Below are 6,055 nucleotides of genomic sequence, written 5' to 3'. Positions count from 1 at the left end.
ACAGCAACCAAGAACGTTGTCAGCACAGCAATTGTGGTTGAGAGAGAAGAACCTAGACACGCATACAAAATGCAAAGACCAGTATATTACATAAGCGAAGTACTAACAGAATCAAAAGTGAGATACCCACATGTGTAAAAACTACTTTATGCAGTGTTGATATCATCAAGAAAGCTGAGACATTTTTTCCATGAACACAAGATTATAGTGGTAACCAATTTTCCACTTCAAGACATTCTACGCAACAAAGATGCAACAGGTCGGATATCAAAATGGGCAGTAGAACTCGGTGCTCTCAACCTAGACTTCAAACCAAGAACAGTAATCAAATCTCAAGCATTATCCGACTTCATTGCTTAATGGACAGAAATCAATCAAAAAGAACCCGAACCAATACTTGATCATTGGAAAATGTATTTTGACGGTTTCCTAAAGTTAGGAGGAGCTGGAGCAGTAGTACTATTCATATCACCAGAAGGGAGACAGTTAAAATATGTGCTACAAATACTTTGGTAGGCAACTAACCATGAGGCAGAATACGAAGCATTAATACACAGTCTAAGAGTTGCAAGCTCGCTTGGGATCAAAAGACTACTTATCTACGGTGATTCAGCTATAGTAATCAATCAAGTCAACAAGGATTGGGATTGTACAAAAGATAATATGGATGCATACTATGCAAAAGTCAGAAAATTGGAGAAAAATTTCCAAGGGCTCGGCACAAGCACTCCAACAACTCGGTCGCCTACCCCAAGAGTGGTACGATCGACTACTTCACCCAAGAAGCGGCACAAACACTCCAACAACTCGGTCACCTACCCCAAGAGTGGTACGATCGACTACTTCACCCAAGAAGCGGCGTAAGCACTCCAACAGCTCGGTCGCCTACCTCAAGAGTGGTATGATCGACTACTTCGCCCAAGAAGCGGCACAAGCACTCCAACAACTCGGTCGCCTACCCCAAGAGTGGTACGATCGACTACTTCACCCAAGAAGTAGCACAAGCACTCCAACAGCTTGGTCGCCTACCCCAAGAGTGGTATGATCGGCTACTTCACCCAAGAAGCGGCACAAGCACTCCAACAACTCGGTCATCTACCCCAAGAGTGATACGATCGACTACTTCGCCCAAGAAATGGCACAAACACTTCGACAACTCAGTCGCCTACCCCAAGAGTGGTATGATCGACTACTTCACCCAAGAAGCGGCAAAAGCACTCCAACAATCCAGTCGCCTACCCCAAGAGTGGTACGATCAAATACTTCGCCCAAGAAGCGGCACAAGCACTCCAACAACTCGGTCGCCTACCCCAAGAGTGGTACGATCAACTACTTTGCCCAAGAAGCGGCACAAGCACTCCAACAACTCGGTTGCCTACCCCAAGAGTGGTACGATCGACTACTTCGCCCAAAAAGCGGCACAAGCACTCCAACAGCTCGGTCGCCTACCACAAAAGTGGTACGATTAACTACTTCGCCTAGAGAGGGACACAAGCACTCCAACAACTCGGTCGCCTATCCCAAGAGCGGCACGATCGACTACGTTGCCCAAGGAGGGGCACAAACACTCCAACAACTCGATCGTCTACCCCAAGAGTGGTACAATCGACTACTTCACCCAAAGAGTGGCACAAACACTCCAAACAACTCGGTCGCTGACCCAAAGAGCGGTACGATCGACTACTTCGCCCAAGGAGCGATCTACAGTACAAATTGGTTGATTACCCCAAGAAAAGTATAATCAACTCCATCAACTCTACTACATCACAAGAAGAAACAAGCTATGGCAAAGCAGAAAAAAGATCACAAGAAAGAGAGAGGAAAAGAACAAAAGAGCAAAGCAACAAAGGTGAATAGTGCCCAAAAGCAAGATTCCTGACAAAAAGTAAAAGAAGACGCTCACTCATGACTATACAAAACCCATCCGTGACCAGCAAAAGACAAAGACCAAAGGAGTACAAATCAAGACCCTTCTTCCGGCCTCTTTTCAAACAGAAAAGAACCCAGAGAAGGCTCGGGGGCTACAAGTACCTACCACAGAAAAACATATTTTCAAATTTTTTGACCCTCCAGCTTAGGACTCTGACCTTGTATCCGAATAGGACACAAATAATGCCTCTCAGCGCCTGGACTATAAAGGGCTGGTGAGGGTATCCATTGTAAGAGGAGAACACATACCCGATACTCAAAGCAATACAACGCAAACATGCTAACGCCAAAACTGGACGTAAGGTTATTACTCGACCAAGTCGAGGGCCTGAACCAGTATAAATCGTGAGTCTCTTTGCGTAACTGCTAAAATCCGCTATTCGCCGAAGCCTGAACAACTGTCCCGGATACCCCCGTGGCAGGCTATCGGTGGTAAAACATCGACAGGAGGGACCATAAGTTGTTGTGGAGGTGCTTCGACCAAGCGCCTACAAGCTCATGACCATCAATCGCATAGTCTTCATCAATGCCTGAAACATCGAGTAGCTACGTCACTTTTACCCTTAATACACGCACACTTTATCTTATCACTTCTGCTATCAAACTCCCCGATCTTTAGTGACACCCGACCCCAACAATGGTAGGGGGTTAGGCCTCACTCAGGGGCTAATAAGAGCGTATCTATCCGGTAGATGTTCTCTATGCCCGACCCTTTCTCATGTTAAGACCCAGAAGTGAGGTTTGCGGAAAACAAACGCTGAGTAAAACTAGTTGGACTGTGAGAAACCTATGCCCCAGCGGCTACGGTGTCTTTGCTCACCTGCGTGATTAGAGTTTTTCTGCTCCCCAGGCTTTTTGGCCTTAGCTATGGAAAGAGTCGGTACGAGTCTAAGAGTATATCCACCTAGCAGACTTTCTCCATGCCCGACCCTCTCTCACGTTGAGACCTAAAAGCTAGGGTTGTGGAAATGAATGCTAAGTAAAACTGGTTGGACTATGAGAAACCTAAGCCCTAGCGGCTATGGCACCTTTGCTCACCAACGTAATCAGAGTTTGTCCACCCGCACCCCGGGCTTTACGGCCTTAATCATGGAAGGGGTCAGAACACACTAACCTTTTTATATGAAAAGGGGAGAAGGGCTAAAAATGTGTTAGGCCATAATGAAATTTAAGACCTTGTCCACTTATTACAAGTTCACCGCCTGGCGTATCTGCCTAACTAATTTCTTAGGGGAGATGATCTCATCCTCTATCTCCACAGGTAAGTCCTATGTCAGCGGGTCACACAAGTTGATCGGATGGCTTGGCCGCTATTGAGAGATGGGTAAGGAGCAATAGGATACCCCATGCGGGTTATTCTGACTCCATCATGAATGATGGACCTAGATTCCACTCAAACATATCCAGTAAGAGCATCCCAAACCCGTCGCTCATGCCATCGAGGTAAGTCCTGCGCCAGTGGGTCACCCTTAATTTATGCACGTTTTTTCTCATTAACTTGGCTATCGAGCCCCCGACCCTAGCAATGGCAAGGGGTCAGGCCTCACTCGAGGGCCGGCAAGAGTGTCTATTTGGTAGACATTCTCTATGGCCTACCCTTTCTCACATTAAAAAACTAGAAGCAAGGTGTGCGGAAACAAACTCTGAGTAAAACTAGTCGGACCGTAAGAAACCTACGCCCCAGCGGCTACGATGCTTTTGCTCACCAGCATGATCAGAGTTTTTGTCCCTGCACCCTGAGCTTTAGCCTCCGCCTTCCTAGGAAGGGTTTGGAGGGGCCTACCTACAGAATCTCCATCGTGGAGAGGCCTATAGGTTGCCCAAGTCGATCGGACAGCTCGGGTCGCTGCTGAGAGACGGGTAAGGAGCAAGGGGATGCCCTATGTAGGTTACGCCAACTCCATCATGAACGACGGACTTGGACCCACATGAACATATCCTATAAGAGCTCCCTGAACCCGTCACTCAAGCCATCGAGGTAACTTTACCAACCCCCACTTTACATTTTTAATGCGTGAGCATTCATTCATCCATTCTAATGCATGCATTCATACATTCATTTATACATTCATCCATACATTCATCCCTTACATCCAAGCATCGCATATGCAATTATTGCATCACAACACTTTGCATCGCATCACGGAGCGGTAGTCGTCTTATTCGACATGAGCGGTGACCGATCGAGGTTTGAAGGTTGGCCCGCGAAGGGCTCAAGGTCGCCTCATGTCAAACAGAGCCAGGGGAGAAAAATGTAGATGAGCCCCAGTGGCCCTTGCTTGACCTCGCTCAGAAGCGGACTGGGTCATCTCAACCTTCTCATTTGATCCTAACCTCAAGACAAGCCCACAGAATCTCCATCGAGGAGAGGCCAACGGGCCACCTGAGTCACTCAATGGAGCGACATGGGCATCTATCGGGAGGTGGGTTAAGGAGCAATGGAATGCCACATGAGGGCTATGCCAACCCCATCAACGAACGATGGACCCAAATTCCACTCGAACATCCCCGTTAGTGAGCTCGCCAAGTGCGACACTCGAGCCATCGAGGCAAGTGTCGTTAGCTCAACCCCTCTAGTTGCGGAAACCACGGACGGGGTGATGCATGAAATTTAGCCAACCCCTACCGAGCCCAACGGGGCTCGAGGGCTCGAGCTAGCCGACCCTAACTCGGGAATCCAACTGACTAGGGTTTGAAGGCCAGCCCATGAAGGGCTCGAGGCCACCTCACATCAAATAGAGCCAGGGAAGAAAATGTAGATGAACCCCAGCGGCCTTTGCCCGACCTGCTTAGAAGTAGACAAGGTCATCTCAACCTTCTCGTTCGATCTTAACCTTGAGCTGAGCCCACAGAATCTCTATCAAATAGAGGCCAGCAAGCCACCTGAGTTGCTCTCTAGAGCAACACAGGCATCTACCGGAAGGTGGGTTAAGGAGCAGTGGAATGCCACATGAGGGCTATGCCAACCCTGTCACAAATGATGAACCCAAATTCTACTCGAACATGCCCGTTAGTGAGCTCACCGGGCGTGTCACTCGAGCCATTGAGGCAAGTGACGTTAGCTCAACCCCTCCGGTTGAGAAAACCACGGATGGGGTGACGATCACAAAGATGAGCCAACCCTCGACCAACCCCCACTACGCGTAAGGGCTCAAGGAAAGTTGGACTCGCAAGGAGACCGAATGCGCGGTCATAGAACAATGGCTCAGATCCTAGGGAGGGGGTACGTGTGAAAGCTAAGAATAACGTTTCTAAAACAAGAGACACTTTTTTCTACTAGTTTCGCTATCATCTCCTCGATCTTTAGTGACACCCAACCCCAGCAACGGTAAGGGGTCAGGTCTCACTCGAGGGGCTAATAAGGGCATATATACTCTTTCTAAAACAATCATTGTGCCTAATCCCTTTCTCATGTTAAAAAACCTAGTGGCAAGGCTTGAGGAAACGAACGACTGAGTAAGGCTGGTCAGACTACAAGAAACCCATGCCCCAGCGGCTACAACACTCTTGCTTACCAGCATGATCAGAGTTTATTTAAACAATACATAAGGGTCAGAACTTGTCCGCTTGTTACAAGAATGACCGCTTGACCTATCTAACTAACTAGCCCCTTTGGGAGAGAACTATGTCTTCTATCTTGTCTGCCAGGTCCTGTGAAAGGGGAGCCACCACTGTCTCCATCTCCTCTAGCTCATGGACTTCATAGCTCGACACGTAGCCATGGCTCATTGCCTCCAAATTGATCATGTCCCCATAATGAGAACGAGCAATCGCAAAGGACTGATTGACCATAGTGCGAAGGGCACTCCTCTTGAGCTGGCGCACCTGAGCTGTGATCTCAATGGCACAAGCCACGAGCGAGCTAGTCCCCTCCGACAGCACTACCTGAAGGTCATCGTAGACCACACCGAGGGCAGCACTTAGGATACCGAGCTCATCACTCTCCACCTAAAGATTCCTCCTCACCTCAGCGAGGCCCATAGCCAGCCCGGTAGAAACACTCTTGGCCTCTAGCTTCTGGGTCATCACGCTTTTAAGCTTGACCTAGAGTGAGCCAACCTTCTACTGTGTGTTGTCGTGCTCTTAGCAGGCCTAGCCATGCTCTTGGAAAGCCTAGTCACACTCC

This window comes from Miscanthus floridulus, chromosome 2 (genome assembly GCF_019320115.1).
Source record: "Miscanthus floridulus cultivar M001 chromosome 2, ASM1932011v1, whole genome shotgun sequence".
Classification (NCBI taxonomy): domain Eukaryota; kingdom Viridiplantae; phylum Streptophyta; class Magnoliopsida; order Poales; family Poaceae; genus Miscanthus; species Miscanthus floridulus.
This window is presented reverse-complemented; position numbering follows the sequence as displayed.